At 41.4% G+C, this 22,392-nt stretch overlaps 1 non-coding gene and 13 pseudogenes across 1 annotated transcript; all 14 read left to right on the forward strand.

Moving 5' to 3' along the window:
* Nucleotides 1-401: 401 nt before the first annotated feature.
* LOC149529839 (5S ribosomal RNA) lies at nt 402-520 on the forward strand (annotated as a pseudogene).
* Nucleotides 521-1,090: 570 nt separating this feature from the next.
* Nucleotides 1,091-1,209, forward strand: LOC149529840 (5S ribosomal RNA; annotated as a pseudogene).
* Nucleotides 1,210-4,742: 3,533 nt separating this feature from the next.
* On the forward strand, nt 4,743-4,861 carry LOC149529841 (5S ribosomal RNA; annotated as a pseudogene).
* Nucleotides 4,862-5,442: 581 nt separating this feature from the next.
* On the forward strand, nt 5,443-5,561 carry LOC149529842 (5S ribosomal RNA; annotated as a pseudogene).
* Nucleotides 5,562-6,704: 1,143 nt separating this feature from the next.
* LOC149529843 (5S ribosomal RNA) lies at nt 6,705-6,823 on the forward strand. The gene has a single exon (XR_016359539.1). It is a non-coding gene; the product is annotated as a 5S ribosomal RNA (ribosomal RNA).
* Nucleotides 6,824-7,393: 570 nt separating this feature from the next.
* On the forward strand, nt 7,394-7,512 carry LOC149529844 (5S ribosomal RNA; annotated as a pseudogene).
* Nucleotides 7,513-9,473: 1,961 nt separating this feature from the next.
* LOC149529845 (5S ribosomal RNA) lies at nt 9,474-9,592 on the forward strand (annotated as a pseudogene).
* Nucleotides 9,593-10,161: 569 nt separating this feature from the next.
* LOC149529846 (5S ribosomal RNA) lies at nt 10,162-10,280 on the forward strand (annotated as a pseudogene).
* A 2,672-nt stretch (nt 10,281-12,952) lies between these two features.
* Nucleotides 12,953-13,071, forward strand: LOC149529847 (5S ribosomal RNA; annotated as a pseudogene).
* A 567-nt stretch (nt 13,072-13,638) lies between these two features.
* LOC149529848 (5S ribosomal RNA) lies at nt 13,639-13,757 on the forward strand (annotated as a pseudogene).
* A 583-nt stretch (nt 13,758-14,340) lies between these two features.
* LOC149529849 (5S ribosomal RNA) lies at nt 14,341-14,459 on the forward strand (annotated as a pseudogene).
* Nucleotides 14,460-15,029: 570 nt separating this feature from the next.
* Nucleotides 15,030-15,148, forward strand: LOC149529850 (5S ribosomal RNA; annotated as a pseudogene).
* A 583-nt stretch (nt 15,149-15,731) lies between these two features.
* On the forward strand, nt 15,732-15,850 carry LOC149529851 (5S ribosomal RNA; annotated as a pseudogene).
* A 570-nt stretch (nt 15,851-16,420) lies between these two features.
* LOC149529852 (5S ribosomal RNA) lies at nt 16,421-16,539 on the forward strand (annotated as a pseudogene).
* The last annotated feature ends 5,853 nt before the right edge of the window (nt 16,540-22,392 follow it).

Here is a 22,392-nt window from a genome sequence, read left to right on the forward strand (position 1 = left end):
TGATGTAAAATTTAAGTTCCTCAACAAAGTAATCTCCATAAGGATGAAACGGTGGATAGGGCAACTGATTCTTGTGATGACGAAAACAAAAGCTTATAAGATGGGGAAATTGATCCAAGAACTTTCGAGGGACATAACCTTTGACCCGCATCTTCGTTCTCCTTCAGATTGTCCACACGGCTTCATTGGGAGGAGTTGTTTGGAGAGGAACCCATGCATTTCTTCCTATTGGTGCCTTCTGAGTGCCGGATAAGGTGCGTTCTTAGTGTCAGAGTGCTTTTTACTCTCATGTGCATTCTGCGTGCTCAATAAGGTGCGCTCTGAGTGCTCGATAAGGCACGTCCTAGACAAGCCTACGTTATGATGCATGGACTAACAAGAGGGTGTGAGAGTTCAATGTCGGGTGCGATTATACCACTGTTAGCGCACCGGATCCCATCAAAACTCTGCAGTTAAGCGCGCTTGGGCCTTAGTAGTACTCGGATGGGTGACCTCCCGGGAAGTCCCGGTGTTGCACCCATCTTTTACTTTTTTGAGCATCTGGTTGTGTTGTCGTTATATTTGCACTATTCTTGCACTCCTCAAAGCCCATTTTCAATTGCCCATCCCCCTCTCCTCTCGTATGCTGACACATGTTCATTATGAGTGCTTTGTAAGGCGCAGCCCTAGTGCATTCTACGCACTGGAGGTGATGTAAAATTTATGTTCCTCAATAGAGTAATCTCCATAAGGATGAAACAGTGGATGGGGCAACTAATTCTTGTGATGACAAAAATAGAAGCTTATCAGATGGGGAAATCAATCCAAGAACTTTTGAGGGCCATAACCTTTGACCTGCATCTTCGTTCTTCTTCAGATTTTCTGTGCGGCTTCATTGGGAGGAGTTGTTTGGAGAGGAACCCGTGCATTTCTTCCCATTGGCACCTTTCAAGTGTTGGATAAGGTGTGTTCTTAGTGTCGGAGTGCTTTTTACTCTCACGTGCATTCTGCGTGTTCGATAAGGTGCGCTCTGAGTGCTTGATAAGGCACGTCCTAGACAAGCCTACGTTATTATGCATGGGCTAACAAGAGGGTGTGAGAGTTCGATGTCGGGTGTGATCATACCAACGTTAGTGCACCGAATCCCATCAGAACTCCGCAGTTAAGCGCGCTTGGGCTGGAGTAGTACTGGGATGGGTGTCCTCTCGGGAAGTCCTGGTGTTGCACCCTTCTTTTACTTTTTTGAGCATCCGGTTGTGGGTATGTGCAGGATCATGGTCAACCAAAATATTGTTGGGTGATGCGACACGCTCCCCTGCCCACAGGTGGTTAATTATGTGGTGTTCCATGTTCACTAACAGTCATGGCTTTTGGTGCAACGGCAAATGGGCCCCACAATTGGTATCAGAGCCTGGTTTTGGCTTGGTCATGGGTTCAAATCTCCCCGGTGCCTTCCCGACCCGTGTAAGCACCTGGTATGCACGTCGAGGGGGAGATTGTTGGGTGATGCGACGCGCTCCCCTGCCCACAGGTAGTTAATTATGTGGTGTTCCATGTTCACTAACAGTCATGGCTTTTGGTGCAACGGCAAATGGGCCCTACAACTATGGCCTTAAGTGCCAGTGAAAAACCAACAAATTAGGGTTATGTCAACTTGACCCATAATTTTAAAGTGGTTATGGACTTGATATCAAAAAGTTTTAAGAAAATAATTTGTAAGAAATTGAATGTAGTTTCTAAACTACTAGGCCTTATCAGGAGAAAATAATAATTGATTGGTCAAAAGTTTTAATTTTAATATAGTACTACGAAAATTTCAGGGCAAAAATAAAAAGTAGGTGTATGTCTAACCACCTTAATCAAAATCAAATGATAATATTTTTTTAATATAATTATAGCTATGAAAAGTAGACTCATGCCCGGATGTGATGCATATTTTTCAGTATTTTTATTCCAAATAAATAATTAAATATGAATTTTCTACCAAAACTTTTTTTGAAAAAAAAAAGGTCTCGTGTCTGACCACCTTAACTAATAGAAAATTTGACCAAATTTTATTTTATTTTTTCTTTTACTAGGCGAAGCGTAGAATGTGATGCAACTTTTAGATTTAAAAAATGTTAGATGACTACCCAAAGTCTGAGTATCACTAAAACCCTCTTCAAACACGTCTTTTGGGTTGACCGGGTAGGCTTGGTAAATACCAAGCCTAATCAGATATCTGATATGGCTTGGTGAATTTTGGTGGGAAATTTGAAATCCCAACCCATTTTGGAGGGAAAACCAGATTTAGGAGTTATAACGTATGATTTATTAATTATTTTTGTTATATTACTATGTAAATATGTATTATAATATATATATATATATAATAATGTAATGTAAAGATATAACATATAATATATAATAATATATTATGTTATTCTCATTATAATCTATAAATATAATTTATATTATTATTATTTTTACTAAATATACTAACGTAATATATATATATACAAGTATGTTATTAATATATATATAATAACATAATATTTTTATTAAATATAATAAGGTTATATATATATATATATATATAAATATAACGTAATATTTTTATTAAATATAATATATATATATATTTATATATATAATAACGTAATATTTTGATTAAATATAATAAAGTTATATATATATATATGTGTGTGTGTGTGTGTGTTATTAATATATATAATAACATAATATATATTATAACTTAATATTTTATAGCTTATTATTTATAAATTATTTTTGTTATATTACTATGTAAATATGTATTATAATATATATATATATATATATATATATATATATATAATAACGTAACGTAAAGATATAACATATAATATATTAATATATAATAATATATTATGTTATTCTCATTATAATCTATAAATATAATTTATATTATTATTATTTTTACTAAATATAATAACGTAATATATATATATATATATATATATATAAGTATGTTATTAATATATATAATAACGTAACATTTTTATTAATAATAATATATATATATATAAGTATGTTATTAATATATATAATAACGTAACATTTTTATTAATAATAACCATATATATATATATATATATATGTTATTAATATATATTATTATATTAATATGTATGTTATTAATATATATGTAAATTATTAATATATAACATAACTTATGCCCATAGGGGTCCTAGGACCCCTAGTGACATATTAGAATCGTTCTTATGGGTTGAAGGAGGTCATAGGTTGACCTATGACCCCCTTCGATGCATCACATGATGACATATGTCCCTAGGGGTCCTAAGACCCCTAGGGGCATATTAGAATCGTTCTTATGGGTCAAAGGGGGTCATAGGTTGACCTATGATCCCATTCAACTCATTAAATGACGACATATGTCCCTAGGGATCTAGGACCCATAGGGACATATTAGAATCGTACATATGGGTCAAAGGGCATCATAGGTTGACCTATGACCCCCTTTGACCCATTACATGACGACATATGTCCGTAGGGGTCCTAGCACCCCTAAGGACATATTAGAATCATTCATATGGGTCGAAGGGGCTCATAGGTTGACTTATGATCCCCTTCGACCCATTACATAATGACATATGTCCCTAGCGGTCCTAGGACCCCTAATGACATATTAGAATCATTCTTATGGGTCGAAGGGGGTCATAGGTCCTTCGACACACTACATGATGACATATGTCACTAGGAGTCCTAGGACCCCTAGGGACATATTAGAATCTTTCATATGGGTCCAAGTGGGTCATAGGTTGACCTATGACACCCTTCGACCCATTACATGAAGACATTTGTCCCTAAGGGTCCTAGGACCCCTAAGGACATATTAGAATCATTCATATGGGTCAAAGGGGGTCATAGGGTGACCTAGGACCCCCTTCGACCCATTAAACGATGACATGTCCCTAGCGGTCCTAGGACCCGTAGGAACATATTAGAATTGTTCATATGGATTAAAGGAGATCATAGGTTGACCTATGAACCCCTTCGACCCATTAAATGACAACATATGTCCCTAGGGGTCCTAAGACCCCTAGGGACATATTAAAATTGTTCATATGGATCAAAGGGGGTCATAGGTTGACCTATGACCCCCTTCGACCCATTAAATGATGACATATGTCCCTAGGGGTCCTAGGACGCCTAGGGACATATTAGAATTGTTCATATGGGTCAAAATTGAACAATTCTAATATGTCAAAAGGGGTCATAGGTCAACCTATGACCCCCTTTGACCCATATGAACAATTCTAATATGTCCCTAGGCATCTTAGGACCCCTAGGAGGACCTATGACCCCCTTTGACCAATTACATGACGACATATGTCCTAACGACCCCTAGGGACATATGAGAATCATTTTAATGGGTCAAAGGGGGTCATAGGATGACCTATGACCCCTTTTGACACATTACCTGATGACATATGTCCCTAGGGGTCCAAGGTCCTCTAGGGACATATTAGAATCATTCATATGGGTCGAAGGGGGTCATAGGTTGACCTACAATCCATTAAATGATTACATATGTCCCTATGGGTCCTAGTACTGCTAGGGACATATTAGAATTGTTCATATTCGTTAAAGGGGGTCATAGGTTGAACTATGACCCCCTTTGACCCATTACATGATGACATATGTCCCTACGACCCCTAGGGACATAGACAAGCTTGCGTTATGATGCATGGGCTAACACGAGAATGTGAGAGCTTGATGTCGTGTGCGATCATACCAATGTTAGTGCACTAGATCCCATCAGAACTCTACAGTTAAGCGTGCTTGGGCCAGAGTAGTACTGGGATGGGTGACCTCCTAGTAAGTCCTGGTGTTGCAGCCTTCTTTTACTTTTTTGAGCATCTGATTGTGTCGTCGTAATATTTGCACTACACTTGCACTCCTCAAAGCCCATTTTCAATCGCCCAACCCCCTCTCCTCTCGTATGCCAACACGTGTTCATTACGAGTGCTCGATAAGGTGGGGCCAGATGTTAGATAAGGTGCATTCTATGCAACTGGAGGTGATGTAAAATCTATGTTCCTCAATAGAATAATCTCCATAAGGATGAAATGGTGGATGGGGCAACTGATTCTTGTGATGATGAAAAAAGAAGCTTATAAGATGGGGAAATTGATCCAAGAACTTCCGAGGGCCATAACCTTTGACCAGCATCTTCGTTCTTCTTCAGATTGTCCATGCGGCTTCATTGGGAGGAGTTGTTTGGAGAGGAACCCGCGCATTTCTTCTCATTGGCACCTTTCAAGTGCCGCATAAGGTGCGTTCTTCATGTCGAAGTACCTTTTACTCACTCATGCATTATGGGTGCTCGATAAGGTGCACTCTGAGTGCTCGATAAGGTGCATCCTAGACAAGCTTGCATTATGATGGATGGGATAACATTAGGTGTGAGAGCTTGATGTCGGGTGTAATCATATGAGCGTTAGTGCACCAGATCCCATCAGAACTCTATAGTTAAGCGTGCTTGGGCTGGAATAGTACTAGGGTGGGTGACCTCCTAGGAAGTCCTGGTGTTGCACCCTTCTTTTACTTTTTTGAGCATCTGGTTATGTCATCATTATATTTGCACTACTCTCGCACTCCTTAAATCCTATTTTCAATCACCCATCCCCCTATGCTCCCGTACGCCGATACGTGTTCATTACGAGTGCTCGATTAGGTACACCCCAGGTTCATTCTGGGCACTTGAGGTGATGTAGAAATTTTGTTCCTCAACAGAGTAATCTCCATAAGGATGAAACAATGGATGGGGCAATTGATTGCTGTGATGACGAAAATAGAAGCTTATAAAATAGGGAAATCGATCCAAGAACTTTCGAGGGCCATAACCTTTGACCTGCATCTTCGTTCTTCTTCAGATTGTCCACACCGCTTCATTGGGAGGAGTTGTTTAGAGAGGAACCCGTGTATTTCTTCCCATTGGCACCATTTGAGTGTCAGATAAGGTGCATTCTTAGTGTCAAAGTGCTTTTCCCTCTAACATGCATTCTCCATGCTCGATAAGGTGCGCTCTGAGTGCTCGAAAAGGTGCATCCTAGACAAGCCTATGTTATGATGCATGGGCTAACAAGAGGGTATGAGAGTTTGATATCGGATGCGATCATACCAGTGTTAGTGCACCGGATCCAATCAGAACTCTGCAATTAAGCATGCTTGGGCTGGAGAAGTACTAGGACGGGTGACCTCTCGGGACACGTGTTCATTACGAGTGCTCGATAAGGCGCAACCCCGGTGCTAGCTAAGGTGCATTCTAGGCACTGGATGTGATGTAAAATTTATGTTCCTCAAAAGAGTAATCTCCATAATGATGAAATGGTGGATTGGGCAACTGATTCTTGTGATGACAAAAACAAAAGCTTATAAGATGGGGAAATCGATCCAAGAACTTTTGAGAGCCATAACCTTTGACCCGCATCTTCGTTCTTCTTCAGATTGTCCACGCCGCTTCATTGAGAGGACTTGTTTGGAGAGGAACCCGTGCATTTCTTCCCATTGGCACCTTTCGAGTGTCGGATAAGGTGCGTTCTCAGTGTCAGAGTGCTTTGTACTCTAGCGTGCATTCTGCGTGCTTGATAAGGTGCACTCTGAGTGCTGGATAAGGTGCGTCCTAGACAAGCTTGCATTATGATGCATGGGCTAATAAGAGGGTGTGAGAGTTGGATGTCGGGTGCGATCATACTAGCGTTAGTGCACCGGATCCCATCAGAACTCCACAGTTAAGCGCGCTTGGGCCGGAGTAGTACTAGGATGGGTGACCTCCTGGGAAGTCCCGGTGTTGCACCCTTCTTTTACTTTTTTGAGCATCTGATTGTGTCATCGTTATATTTGCACTGCTCTCGTACTCCTCAAAGACCATTTTCAATCACCCATCCCCTTGTCCTCCTGTACGCCGACACGTGTTCATTATGAGTGCTCAATAGGGCGCAGCCCTGGTGCATACTAGGCACTGGAGGTGATGTAAAATATATGCTCCTCAATAGAGTAATCTCCATAAGGATGAAACGGTGGATGGGGCAACTGATTCTTGTGATGACAAAAATAGAATCTTATAAGATGGTGAAATCGATCCAAGAACTTCCAAGGGCCATAACATTTGACCCGCATCTTCATTCTTCTTCAGATTGTCCATGCCACTTCATTGGGAGGAGTTGTTTGGAGAGGAACCCGCGCATTTCTTCCCATTGACACCTTCTGAGTGTCGGATAAGGTGTGTTCTTAGTGTCAGAGTGCTTTTTACTCTCGCCTGCATTCTGCGTGCTTGATAAGGTGCACTTTGAGTGCTGGATAAGGAACGTCCTAAACAAGCCTACGTTATGATGCATGGGCTAAGAAGAGGGTGTGAGAATTGGATGTCAGGTGTTATCATACCAGCGTCAGTGCACTGGATCCCATCGAAACTCCGCAGTTAAGCACGCTTGGGCTGGAGTAGTACTAGGATGGGTGATCTCCTGGGAAGTCCTAGTGTTGCACCCTTCTTTTACTTTTTTGAGCATCCAGTTGTGTCGTCGTTATATTTGCACTGCTCTCACACTCCTCACAGCCCATTTTCAATCACCCATCCCCCTATCCTCTCGTACATCGATACGTGTTCATTGTGAGTGCTCAATAAGGCACGGCCCCAGTGCATTCTAGGCACTGGAGGTGATGTAAAATTTATGTTCCTCAACAGAGTAATCTCCATAAGGATGAAATGGTGGATGGGGCAACTAATTCTTGTGATGATGAAAATAGAAGATTAGAAGATGGGGAAATCAATCCAAGAACTTCCGAGGGCCATAACCTTTGACCTGCATCTTTGTTCTTCTTTAGAAATTCTGCACCGCTACATTGGGAGGAGTTGTTTGGAGAGGAACCCACACATTTCTTCCCATTGGCGCCTTTCGAGTGCCGGATAAGGTGCGTTCTTAGTGTCAGAGTGCTTTTTACTCTCGTGTGCATTTTGGATGCTCGATAAGGTGCACTTTGAGTGTTGGATAAGGCGCGTCCTAGACAAGCCTACGTTATGATGCACGGGCTAACAAGAGGGTGTGAGAGTTGGATGTCAAGTGTGATCATACCAGCAATAGTGCACCGGATCCCATCGGAACTCCGCAATTAAGCGCGCTTGGGCCGGAGTAGTACTGGGATGGGTGATCTCCCAAGAAGTCCCCATGTTGCACCCTTCTTTTACTTTTTTGAGCATCCGATTGTGTCATCATTATATTTGCACTGCTCTCGCACTCATCAAAGCCCATTTTCAAATGCCCATCCCCCTGTGCTCTGGTAAGCCGACATGTGTTCATTACGTGTGCTCGATAAGGCGCGGCCCTGGTGCATTCTAGGCACTGGGGGCGATGTAAAATTTATGTTCCTCAACAAAGTATTCTCCATAAGGATGAAATGGTGGATGGGGCAACTAATTCTTGTGATGACAAAAATAGAAGCTTATAAGATGGGGAAATTGATCCAAGAACTTTCGAGGGACATAACCTTTGACCCGCATCTTTGTTCTCCTTCAGATTGTCCACGTGGCTTCATTGGGAGGAGTTGTTTGGAGAGGAACCCGTGCATTTCTTCCTATTGGTGCCTTCCAAGTGTCGAATAAGGTGCGTTCTTAGTGTCGGAGTGCTTCTTACTCTCACGTGCATTCTGCGTGCTTGATAATTTGCGCTCTGAGTGCTTGATAAGGAACATCCTAGACAAGCTTGCATTATGATGCATGGGCTAACATGAGAGTGTGAGAACTTGATGTCATGTGCGATCATACTAGCATTAGTGCACCGAATCCCATCAGAACTCTACAGTTAAGTGCGCTTGGGCCAGAGTAGTACTAGGACAGGTGACCTCCTAGTAAGTCCTGGTGTTGAAGCCTTCTTTTACTTTTTTAAGCATCTGATTGTGTCATCGTAATATTTGCACTACACTCGCACTCCTCAAAGCCCATTTTCAATCGCCCAGCCCCCTCTCCTCTCGTATGTCAACACGTGTTCATTATGAGTGCTCGATAAGGCAGGGCCCCGGTGTTAGATAAGGTGCATTCTATGCAACTGGAGGTGACATAAAATTTATGTTCCTCAACAAAATAATCTCCATAAGGATGAAATGGTGGATGGGGCAACTGATTCTTGTGATGATGAAAACAGAAGCTTATAAGATGGGGAAATTGATCCAAGAACTTCCAAGGGCCATAACCTTTGACCAGCATCTTCGTTCTTCTTCAGATTGTCCATGCGGCTTCATTGGGAGGAGTTGTTTGGAGAGGAACCCGTGCATTTCTTCCCATTGGCACCTTTCGAGTGCCGAATAAGATGTGTTCTTAGTGTCAAAGTACTTTTTACTCACTCGTGCATTATGGGTGCTCGATAAGGTGCGCTCTGAGTGCTCGATAAGGCGCATCCTAGACAAGCTTGCGTTATGATGGATGGGATATTATGAGGGTGTGAGAGCTTGATGTCGGGTGTGATCATATGAGTGTTAGTGCACCGGATCCCATCAGAACTCTATAGTTAAGCGTGCTTGGGCTGGAGTAGTTCTGGGGTGGGTGACCTCCCGGGAAGTCCTGGTGTTGCACCCTTCTTTTACTTTTTTGAGCATCCAGTTGTGTCGTCATTATATTTGCACTGCTCTCACACTCCTTAAAGCCCATTTTCAATCGCCCATTCCCCTATGCTCTCGTACGCCGACACGTATTCATTATGAGTGCTCAATTAGGCATGGCCCCGGTTCATTCTGGGCACTTGAGGTGATGTAAAAAATTTGTTCTTCAACAGAGTTATCTCCATAAGGAAGAAATAATGGATGGGGCAACTGATTGTTGTGATGACAAAATAGAAGCTTATAAAATGGGGAAATCGATCCAAGAACTTTCGAGGGCCATAACCTTTGACCTGCATCTTCGTTCTTCTTCAGATTGTCCATGCCGCTTCATTGGGAGGACTTGTTTGGAGAGGAACCCGTGCATTTCTTCCCATTGGCACCATTTGAGTGTCAAATAAAGTGTGTTCTTAGTCTCAGAGTGCTCTTCCCTCTAACGTGCATTCTCCATGCTCGATAAGGTGCGCTTTGAGTGCTCAATAAGGTGCATCCTAGACAAGCCTATGTTATTATGCATGGGCTAACCAGAGGGTGTGAGATTTTGATATCGGGTGCGATCATACCAGCGTTAGTGCACCGGATCCAATCAGAACTCTGCAGTTAAGCGCGCTTGAGCCAGAGAAGTACTGGGATGGGTGACCTCTCGAGAAGTCCCAGTGTTGCACCCTTCTTTTACTTTTTTGAGCATCTAGTTGTTATGTCATTATATTTGTATTGCTCTCACACTCCTGAAAGCCCATTTTCAATTGCCCATCCTAATCTCCTCCCATATGCTGACACGTGTTCATTACGAGTGCTCCATAAGGCGCAGCCCTGGTGCTAGATAAGGTGCATTCTAGGCCACTGGAGGTGATGCAAAATTTATATTCCTCAATAGATTAATCTCCATAAGGATGAAATGGTTAATGCACAAACTGATTCTTATGATGACGAAAACATAAGCTTATAGGATGGGGAAATCGATCCAAGAACTTTCGAGGGCCATAACCTTTGACCCACATCTTCGTTCTTCTTCAAATTGTCCACGTGGCTTCATTAGGAGGAGTTTTTTGGAGAGGATGCCATGCATTTCTTCCCATTGGCACCTTCTGAGTGTCAAATAAGGTGCATTCTTAATGTGGGAGTTCTTTTTACTCTCACGTGCATTCTGTGAGCTCGATAAGGTGCACTTTGAGTGCTTGATAAGGTGCGTCCTAGACAAGTCTGCGTTATGATGCATGGGCTAACAAGAGGGTGTGAGAGTTCGATGTTGAGTATGATCATACCACTGTTAGTGCACCGGATCCTATCAGAACTTTGCAGTGAAGCGAGCTTGGGCCAGAGTAGTACTGGGATGGGTGACCTCCCAGGAAGTACCGGTGTTGCACCATTATTTTACTTTTTTGAGCATTCTATTGTGTTGTCGTTATATTTGCACTACTCTTGTACTCTTCAAAGCCCATTTTCAATCACCCATCCCCCTCTCCTTTGTATGCCGACACGTGTTCATTACGAGTGCTCGATAAGGTGCGGCCTCGGTTCTAAATAAGGTGCATTCTAGGCCACTGGAGGTGATGTAAAATTTATGTTTCTCAACAGAGTAATCTCAATAAGGATGAAATGGTGGATGGGGCAACTGATTCTTGTGATGACAAAAATAGAAGCTAATAAGATGGGGAAATCGATCCCAGAACTTCTGAGGGCCATAACCTTGGACCCACATCTCCATTCTTCTTTAGATTGTCCATGCAGCTTAATTGGGAGGAGTTGTTTGGAGATGAACCCATGCATTTCTTCTCATTGGAGCCTTCTGAGTGCCAAAGAAGCGTTCTAAGTGTCAGAGTGCTTTTTACTCTCCTGTGCATTCTGGGTGGTCAATAAGGTGTGATCTGAGTGCTTGATAAGGCACGCCCTAGACAAGCTTGCGTTATAATGCATGGGCTAACATGAGGGTGTGAGCGCTTGATGTTGGGTGCGATCATACTAGCGTTAATGCATCGAATCCAATCATAACTTTGCAATGAAGCGCGCTTGTGCCGGAGTAGTACTGGGATGGGTGACCTGCCAGGAAGTCTCGGTGTTGCACCCTTCTTTTACTTTTTTGAGCATTCGGTTGTGTCATCGTTATATTCGCACTACTCTCACACTCCTTAAAGCCCATTTTCATTCGACCATCCTCCTCTCCTTCGGTACGTCGACTCGTGTTCATTACAAGTGCTCGATAAGGCATGGCCCCAGTGCATTCTAGGCACTAGAGGTGATGTAAAATTTATGTTCCTCAATAGAGTAATCTCCATAAGAACAAAATAGTGGATGGGGCAACTGATTCTTGTGATGATGACAACAGAAGCTTATAAGATGGGGAAGTCAATCCAAGAACTTTCGAGGGCCATAACATTTCACCTGCATCTTCGTTCTTCTTCAGATTGTCCACATGGCTTCATTGGGAGGAGTTGTTTGGAGAGGAACCTATGCATTTCTTCCCATTGGCACCTTCCAAGTTTTAGATAAGGTGCATTCTTAGTGTCGGAGTGCTTTTTACTCTCACGTGCATTCTGCGTGCCTGATAAGGTCGACTCTTAGTGCTCGATAAGGTGCATCCTAGACAAGCCTGTATTATGTTGCATGGGCTAACAAGAGGTTGTAGGAATTTGATGTCAGGTGTGATCATATCAGTGTTAGTGTACCAGATCCTATCAAGTCTTCATAGTTAAGCGCGCTTGGGTCGGAGTAGTACTGGGACGGGTGACCTCTTGGGAAGTCCTGGTGTTGCACCCTTCTATTACTTTTTTGAGCATCTAGTTGTGTCGTCATTATATTTTCACTTCTCTCGCACTCCTCAAAGCCCATTTTGAATCGCCTATCTGCCTCTCCTCCCTTACGCCGACACGTGTTCATTACGAGTGCTCGATAAGGCACAGCCCCTGTGCTAGATAAGGTGCATTTTAGGCCACTAGAGGTGATGTAAAATTTATGTTCCTCAACAGAGTAATCTCCATAAGGATGAAACAGTGGATGGGGCAACTCATTCTTGTGATGACGAAAACAAAAGCTTATAAGATGGGGAAATTGATCCAAGAACTTCCGAGGGCCATAACCTTTGACCCGCATCTCTGTTCTTCTTCAGATTGTCCACGCAGATTCATTGGGAGGAGTTGTTTGGAGAGGAACCCTTGCATTTCTTCCCATTGGTGCCTTTCAAGTGCTGGATAAGGTGGGTTCTTAGTGTCGAAGTGCTTTTGACTCTCTCGTGCATTCTGGGTGCTCGATAAGGTGCGCTCTTAGTGCTTGATAAGGCGCGTCCTAGACAAGCTTACGTTATGATGCACTGGCTAACATGAGGGTGTGAGAGCTTGATGTCGGGTGCGATCATACCAGCGTTAGTGCACCGGATTCCATCAGAACTTTGCAGTTAAGCGCGCTCGGGCTAGAGTAGTACTAGGACAGGTGACCTCCCAAGAAGTCCCAGTGTTGCACCCTTCTTTTACTTTTTTGAGCATTCAGTTGTGTCATTATATTTGCACTACTCTCACACTCTTCAAAGCCCATTTTCAATCGCCCATCCCCCTCTCCTCTCGTATGCCCACTCATATTCATTGCAAGTGCTCGATAAGGCACGGCCCCGGTGCATCCTAGGCACTGGAGGTGATGTAAAATTTATGTTCCTCAACAGAGTAATCTCCATAAGGATGAAATAGTGGATGAGGCAACTGATTGTTGGGATGACAAAAACAAAAGCTTATAAGATGGGGAAATCAATCCAAGAACTCTGGAGGGCCATAACCTTTGACCCGCATCTCCATTCTTCTTCAGATCTTCCATGCAACTTCGTTGGAAGGAGTTGTTTGGAGAGGAACCCGTGCATTTCTTCCCATTGGAACCTTCCAAGTTTCAGATAAGGTACGTTCTTAGTGTTAGAGTGCTTTTTACTCTCATGTGCATTCTGCGTTCTCGATAAGGTGCACTTTGAGTGCTTGATAATACGCCTCCTAGACAAGCCTGCGTTATGATGCATGGGCTAACAAGAGGGTGTGAGAGTTTGATGTTGAGTGTGATCATAACAGCGTTAGTACATCGGATCCCATTAGAACTCTTCAGTTAAGCGCGCTTGGGCTGGAGTAGTACTGGGAGGGGTGACCTCCCGAGAAGTCTCGGTGTTGCACCGCTCCTTTATTTTTTTGAGCATCTAGTTGTGTCGTCATTATATTTGCATTGCTCTTGCACTCCTCAAAGCCCATTTTTAATTTCCCATCCCCCTCTCCTCCTGTACGCAGACACGTGTTCATTACGAGTGCTCGATAAGGCGCAGCCCTGCTGCTAGATAAGGTGCATTGTAGGCCACTAGAGGTGATGTAAAATTTATGTTCCTCGACAGAGTAATCTCCATAAGAATGAAATGGTGGATGGGGCAACTAATTCTTGTGATGACAAAAAGAGAAGCTTATAAGATGGGGAAATCGATCCAAGAACTTTCGAGGGCAATAACCTTTGACCCGCATCTTCGTTCTTCTTTAGATTGTTCACGCAACTTCATTGGGAGGAGTTGTTTGGAGAGGAACCCATGCATTTCTTCCCATTGGCACCTTTTGAGTGTCGGATAAAGTGCATTCTTAGTGTCAGAGTGCTTTTTACTCTCTCGTGCATTCTGTGTGCTCAATAAGGTGCACTCTGAAGGCTGGATAAGGTGCATCCTAGACAAGCCTACATTATGATGCATGGGCTAACAAGAGGGTGTGAGAGTTGGATGTCAGGTGCAATCATACCAGTGTTAGTGCATCGGATCCCATTAGAACTCCGCAATTAAGCACGCTTGGGCCAGAGTAGTACTGCGACGGGTGACCTCCCAAGAAGTCCCGATGTTGCATCCTTCTTTTACTTTTTTGAGCATCTGGTTGTGTCATTGCTATATTTGCACTGCTCTCGTACTCCTCAAAGCCCATTTTCAATCACCCATCCCCCTGTCCTCCCGTACGCTGACTCATGTTCATTACAAGTGCTCGATAAGGCACGGCCTCAGTGCTTTCTAGGCACTGGAGGTGATGTAAAATTTATGTTCCTCAACAAAGTAATCTCCATAAGGATGGAATGGTGCATGGGGCAACTGATTCTTGTGATGACAAAAATAGAAGCTTATAAGATGGGGAAATCGATCCAAGAACTTTTGAGGGCCATAACGTTTGACCTGCATCTCCGTTCCTCTTCAGATCATCCACGCAGCTTTGTTGGGAGCAGTGGTTTGGAGAGGAACCCATGCATTTCTTCCCATTTCTGCCTTTCAAGTGTCGGATAAGTTGCGTTCATAGTGTTAGAGTGCTTTTTACTCTCACGTGCATTCTGCATGCTCGATAAGGTGCACTTTGTGTGCTCGATAAGGCGCGTCCTAAACAAGCCTGTGTTATGATGCATGGGCTGACAAGAGGGTGTGAGAGTTCGATGTCAGGTGTGATCATACCAGTGTTAGTGCACTAGATCCCATCAAAACTCTGCAGTTAAGCACACTTGGGCTGAAGTAGTACTGGGACAGGTGACCTCCTGAGAAGTCCCGGTGTTGCACCCTTATTTTACTTTTTTGAGCATCCAGTTGTGTTGTCATTATATTTGCACTGCTCTTGCACTCCTCAATGCCCATTTTCAATCCCCCATCCCCCTCTCCTCTTGTACGCTGAAACGTTTTCATTACGAGTGCTCGATAAGGCACAGCCCTGGTACTAGATAAGGTGCATTCTAGGCCACTGGAGGTTATGTAAAATTTATGTTCCTCAATAGAGTAATTTCCATAAGGATGAAACAGTGAATGGGAGAACTGATTCTCTTGATGACGAAAATAGAAGCTTATAAGATGGGGAAATATATTCAAGAACTTTCGAGGGCCATAACCTTTGACCAGCATCTTCGTTCTTCTTCAGATTGTCTGCGCGACTTCATTGGGAGGAGTTGTTTTGAGAGGAACCCGTGCATTTCTTCCCATTAGCACCTTTCGAGTGTCGGATAAGGTGCGTTCTTAGTGTCAGTGTGCTTTTTACTTTCCTATGCATTCTGGGTGCTCGATAAGGTGTGCTCTGAGTTCTCAATAAGGCGCATCCTAGACAAGCTTGCATTATGATGCACAGGCTAACATGAGGGTGTGAGAGCTTGATGTCAGGTGTGATCATACTAGCAATAGTGCACCGGATCCCATCAGAACTCTATAGTTAAGCGCGCTTGGGCTAGAGTAGTACTGAGATGGGTGACCTCCCAGGAAGTCCTGGTGTTGCACCCTTCTTTTACTTTTTTGAGCATCTGGTTGTGTCGTCATTATATTTGCACTTCTCTCACACTCCTCAAAGCCCATTTTCAATCGCCCATCCCCCTCTCCTCCTGTACGCCGACTCGTGTTCATTACGAGTGCTCGATAAGGCGTGGCCCCGGTGCATTCTAGGCACTGGAGGTGATGTAAAATTTATGTTCCTCAATAGAGTAATCTCCATAAGGATGAAATGGTGGATACGGCAACTAATTCTTTTGATGAAAAAAATAGAAGCTTATAAGATGGGGAAATCGATCCAAGAACTTCCGAGGGCCATAACCTTTGACCCGCATCTCTGTTCTTCTTTAGATCATCCACACGGCTTCATTGGGAGGAGTTGTTTGGAGAGGAACCTCTGCATTTTGTCCCATTGGCACCTTCCAAGTGCCGGATAAGGTGCGTTCTTAGTGTCAAAGTGCTTTTTACTCTCACGTGCATTTTGCGTGCTTGATAAGGTGTGCTCTGAGTTCTTGATAAGGCTCTTCCTAGACAAGCCTATGTTATGATGCATGGGCTGATAAGAGGTTTTGAGAGTTTGATGTTGAGTGTGATCATACCAGCGTTAGTGCATAGGATCTCATCAGAACTCCACAGTTAAGCACGCTTGGGCCGAAGTAGTACTGGGATGGGTGACCTCCCGGGAAGTCCCAGTGTTGCACCCTTCTTTTACTTTTTTGAGCATCCGGTTGTGTTGTTGTTATATTGACACTGCTCTCACACTCCTCAAAGCCCATTTTCAATCACCCATCCCCTTCTCCTCTCGTACATCGACACATGTTCATTATGAGTGCTCGATAAGGTGCAGCCCCGGTGCTAGATAAGGTGCATTCTAGGCCACTGGAGGTGATGTAAAATTTATGTTCCTCAATAGAGTAATCTCCATAAGGTTGAAATGGTGGATGGGGCGACTAATTCTTGTGATGACGAAAATAGAAGCTGATAAGATGGGGAAATCAATCCAAGAGCTTCTGAGGGCCATAACCTTTCACCAACATCTTCGTTCTTTTTTAGATTGTCCACGCGACTTCATTGGGAGGACTTGTTTGGAGAGGAACCCGTGCATTCTTCCCATTGGCACCTTTCGAGTGCCGGATAAGGTGCATTCTTAGTGTCTGAGTGCTTTTTACTCTCTTGTGCATTCTAGGTGCTCAATAAGGTGCACTCTGTGTGCTCGATAAGGCATGTCCTAGATAAGGTTGTGTTATGATACATGGGCTAACACGATGGTGTGAGAGTTTGATTTTGGGTGGGAGCATACTAGCATTAGTGCACTGGATCCCATTAGAACTCTGTAGTTAAGCACACTCGAGCTGGAGTAGTAGTGGGATGGGTGACCTCTCGAGAAGTCTCGTTGTTGCACCTGTCTTTTACTTTTTTTAGCATCCGATTGTGTCATTGTTATATTTGCACTACTCTCACACTCCTCAAAGTCCATTTTCAATCACCCATCCCCCTCTCCTCTCGTACCCTAACTCGTGTTCATTCTGAGTGCTCAATAAGGCACATTCTTAGTGCCAGATAAGGTGCATTCTAGGCACTAGAGGTGATGTAAAATTTATGTTCCTCAGAAAAGTATATCTCCATAAGGATGAAATGATCAATGTGACAATTGATTCTTGTGATGATGAAAATAAAAGCTTATAAGATTTGGAAATTGATCCAAGAACTTCCCAGGGCCATAACCTTTGACCCGCATCTCCATTCTTCTAGAAATTATCCACATGGCTTCATTGGGAGGAGTTGTTTGGATAGAAAGTTGTGCCTTTCTTCCTATTGGCACTTTTTGAGTGCCAGATAAGGTGCATTCTTACTATCAAATTTCTTTTTACATTCCTATACATTCTGGGTGTGATGCAAGAGCATCCTATGTTTTCCCTTGTAATCCTGCATGTTTTGTTCATTCTATCAGTTGCTACCAAGTTCTAGTTTCCAGTTACTACTGAGTTTTGAGTTCCAGTCGCTACCGAGTTCATAGTTGTTGCCATGTAATCCCTTTGGATGTCAAGCTCGTGTGAATGTCGAGTGCCACTTTAGAAAGCTTTCTTTTGTCGAATAATCTATGTCTGGTTTCTTTTTGGGCCAACTTTGCTCGTGTTCAATTTTAGTATAGGTATTTATATTTGCTGAGAGCCAACTTGTGGCTTCTCTATGTTCTAGAATGTTTTGGAAGTCATTTTGGCAATTATAAATAGGGTGTTTAGGCTTAGAGTTAGGTAGATTTTAGAGAGTGGAAAAGAGAAAAGGCATATGGGTTTGAAAATGTGAATTTAAAGCTGGATTGTGGATCTTTAAGTTGTATTTTTAATGAGGCCATAACCTAGAAGGCCTTACAACTGGACATGTATGAAGATACTTTAAGGAATCAATAAAAGTATTTTGCTCTTCCTTAGTGCCAGATAAGTTGCATTTTAGGCACTAGAGGTGATGTAAAAATTTTGTTCCTCACAAAAGTATATCTCCATAAGGATGAAACAGTCGATGGGACAATTGATTCTTGTGATGATGAAAATAAAAGCTTATAAGATTGGGAAATTGATCTAGGAACTTCCAAGGGCCATAACCTTTGACCTACATCTTTGTTCTTCTTCAAATTATCCATGTGGCTAGGCATGTATGAAGATATTTTGAGGAATCAATAAAAGTGTTTTTCTCTTCCTCCTCCTTTGGTTGTTCTTTTTGTTTGCTTCTGTTGTGTTAACTCTTGCAGGATGGTTTGGATAGCTGGGTGAGCCATTGGCCCTAGTTATTTTCCCCTTCACCTACGTCAATTGGTATCAGAGACTGAGGTTCATCCTTGTGGAGATTGGCTAATGTGAAACCCTCATTTGGATTTGGTTGTAGGGTGGCAGATCTATGAATTTGACCTATAACTTGTAGAGGGTTATGATCTTCCAGGAACCTGATTTGTAAAGATGGTTCATGGTAAAAGAAATGTCAATGATGCTATATTGGATACACTAAGATAGATTGTAGCCAAATTAGATGCTGTGGAGACAACCTAGAGGAGAGGAGCACATCTTGATGATGAAACAACAACACCAAACCCTAATCAAGAACCTAAAGAAGACCAAGATGAAGCTAGATTGTTGAGAATGTTGTCTCAAGCAAATTCAAAACCTATTGTAGAAGTTGTTCCTTATGATGGAAAATTGGATACCAATTCTATGTTTGATTGGATCTCTGATATGGATAAGTTCTTTGAGTATGAAAACACGCCTGATAATAGAAAGGTGAAGATTGCAGTCACTAGGTTGAAAGGTCATGCATCACTATGGTGGGAGCACTTGCAAACTGATAGAGAAAGGAGAGGAAAGGAGAGGATCAAAACTTGGTTGAAGATGGTGAACAAGGTAAAGAAAAAATTCCTTCTTGCTGATTACCAAGTTAGCTTGTTGAGAAAGATGCAAAATTTGAAACAAAAGGACATGACTGTGAAAGAATATACCAAGGAATTCTATAGATTGGATATTAGATCTAGACATATGGATGATGATGTTGAGAAAAATGCAAGGTATATTAATGGATTGAGATCTGGAATACAAGATGAGATAAGTTTTGTGAATTTGGAAAGTGTAGAAGAAGTATAACAATATGCCTTTGAGGAGATCTTGACAAAGAAGCATGAACAAAGACAAAGAGGTAGATGTGGTAGATTCCAGAGAGGTAGAGGTAGATCTTTTGGAGAAAGTGGAAAATTTGAAAATTCTATGCAAGATAAAGGCAAATTTGAATGGAAGAATGATGGCAAAGGCAAGACCAAATTAAAAAGTGGTAATTCTTACTGAGGAGGCACTAATTCTTACTGCGAAAGAGGTAATTCTTATTTAAGAGGTGGATTTCATGGCAATTGTTTCAGATGTGTTAAAGAGGGACATGGATCTTTTGAAGGTAGATCCTCTAAGTAGACAAGGTAATAGAAATCTTGTGATTCAAGAAGATGATGAGGTTTCACCAAGTGGACCTGAGGCTGGAGAAAATCTGATGGTGAGAAGAACCTTATGTAATAAGGGAAGTGATGGGGAACCTATTTTAAGGAGAAGTATTTTCAAGACAAGATGTAAGATGGTTGGAAAATGTTGCAAGGCAATCATTGACAGTGGAAGTTCTACAAATCTGGCATCAGAGGAACTGGTTACAAAGTTGCAGTTGCAGAGGCTAAAACATCCCAAACCTTATCATGTTTCATGGATCAAAGATGAGCATAAGATATTAGTAAGTGAGCAATGCCTTTTGAAGTTCAAAATTGGACATCACTTTGATGAAGTTTTGTGTGATATTATGCCCATGGATTGTTCTCATATTTTGTTGGGTATACCTTGGCAATATAATAGATATGTTATACATGATGCAAGATTGAATCAATATACTCTTTGGGTAAATGGGAAGAAACAAATATTGCTACCTTTGATTGAAAGTCCAGATGAGGTGAATTGTATTACTATAAAAAAATTTATGGTTAATGAGAAACAATTTGAAAAGGAAATGAAAAAGAATCAAGTTTGTTTTGCCATAGTTCCTAGAGGACCGAGTGTTGGTAGTAATGACCAAGTAGCAGAAGCTAGTAATGACCGAGTGACAATAGATAGTGATAGCCAAGTACCTGTGGAAATTATAGAATTGTTGAATGAGTATAAAGACATTATTGCTGATGATATTCCTGATGGTTTACCTCTAGTAAGAAGCATAAGTCATTGTATGGATATGATTCCTAGAGCTAGTTTTCCAAACAAAGCACCATATAGATTGACACCTATAGAGAATGAAGAACTTAACATACAAGTGCATGAGTTGTTGTAGAGAAGTTTGATTAGAGAAAGCTTGAGTCCATGTGTTGTACCTATTGTATTAGCACCTAAAAAGAATAGAGAATGGATAATGTGAACTGATTCTAGAGCTATTAATAAAATCACAGTGAAATATAGGTTTCCTATGCCAAGGATGGATGACATAATGGATTGTTTGAGTGGAGCAAAGTATTTTACCAAGATTGATTTGAAGAGTGGCTATCATTATATCAGAATTAGAAAAGGTAATGAATGGAAGACTACTTTCAAGACAAAAGATGGTTTGTATGAATGGTGGGTTATGCCTTTTTGTTTGACTAATGCACCTAGTACTTTCATGAGGTTGATGAATGAAGTTCTGAAAAGATTCTTGGGTAAGTTTGTGATTGTTTATTTGGATGATATTCTAATATTCAGCAAGACTAAGAAAGAACATCTTGAGCATATTAGACAAGTATTGCAGAGGCTGAAAGAGGAAAAGTTTCTAATTAATCTGAAAAAGTGTTCTTTTATGCAAGAGGAGATTTTGTATTTGGGATTTTTTATTTCAGCTAATGGATTGGAGATGGACCTTGAGAAGGTTAAAGAAATTTTGGAATTTCCTACACCTAAGAATGTGGGTGAGGTAAGATCATTTCATGGTTTGGCTAGTTTTTACACAAAGTTTATAAAGAATTTCAGTGTTGTTTGTAATGCTATGACTAAAACAATGAGGGGAGATAAAAAGGAATTCAAGTGGACACATGGAGCTGATAAGAGTTTTGAGACTTTGAAACAAAAGGTTGTTGAATTACCTGTATTGGCTTTGTCTGATTTCAACAAAGTATTTTAAGTTGAATGTGATGCAAGTGGTAATGCAATAGGAGCTGTATTAAGTCAAGAAGGTAAGCTTGTTGCTTTCTTTAGTGAAAAGTTGAATAATGCTAAAAGGAAATATTATGTGTATGATCAAGATTTTTATGTTATTGTTCAAGCATTGAAGAAGTGGAGATATTATTTGATTTCTTAGGAGTTTGTCTTGTATACTAATCATAAAGCTTTACAATACTTGGGAAGTCAACAAAAACTAAATCAGAGAGATATGAAGTGTGTTGAGTACTTGCAGATTTTTATATTTTTCATTAAGCATAAGAGTGGAGTTATTAATAGAGTTTCTGATGCATTGAGTAGAAGATGTTCTTTGTTGACTGAAATGAAGGTTAAAGTTCTTGGTTTTGATGAAATGAAAGAATTGTATGATGCTAATACTGATTTTTCTGAGTTGTGGAGAGAGTGCAGAGCACCAAATTTGATAGACCACATAAGTAAGTATGATGAATATTTCATTCAAGAAGGTATATTGTTCAAAGGTATTCAATTGTGCATTCCTAGAAGTCTAATGACGTTGAATCTGATTAAGGAAAAGCATAGTGGTGGATTAGCCAGACATTTTGGAATTGATAAGACATTGAGTTTGCTAAAAGAGAAGTATTATTGGCTACAAATGTATAAGGATGTTTAAAAATTTGTAAAGAGTTGTGAAGTTTGTCAAGTTGCAAAAGGAGTGAGTCAAAATATTGATTTGTATACACCTATTATTGTTCCTAAGAAACCTTGGACTGACATCAGTATGGATTTTGTTCTTGGATTGCCTAAGACAGTGAAGGGGTATGATTCCATATTTGTTGTAGTGGACAAATTTTTTAAGATGGCTCATTTCATACAATGTAAGAAGACATCAGATGTTGAGCA

This window comes from Cupressus sempervirens, chromosome 11 (assembly GCF_028749045.1).
Source record: "Cupressus sempervirens isolate cs-2001-9-10 chromosome 11, ASM2874904v1, whole genome shotgun sequence".
Lineage (NCBI taxonomy): Eukaryota > Viridiplantae > Streptophyta > Pinopsida > Cupressales > Cupressaceae > Cupressus > Cupressus sempervirens.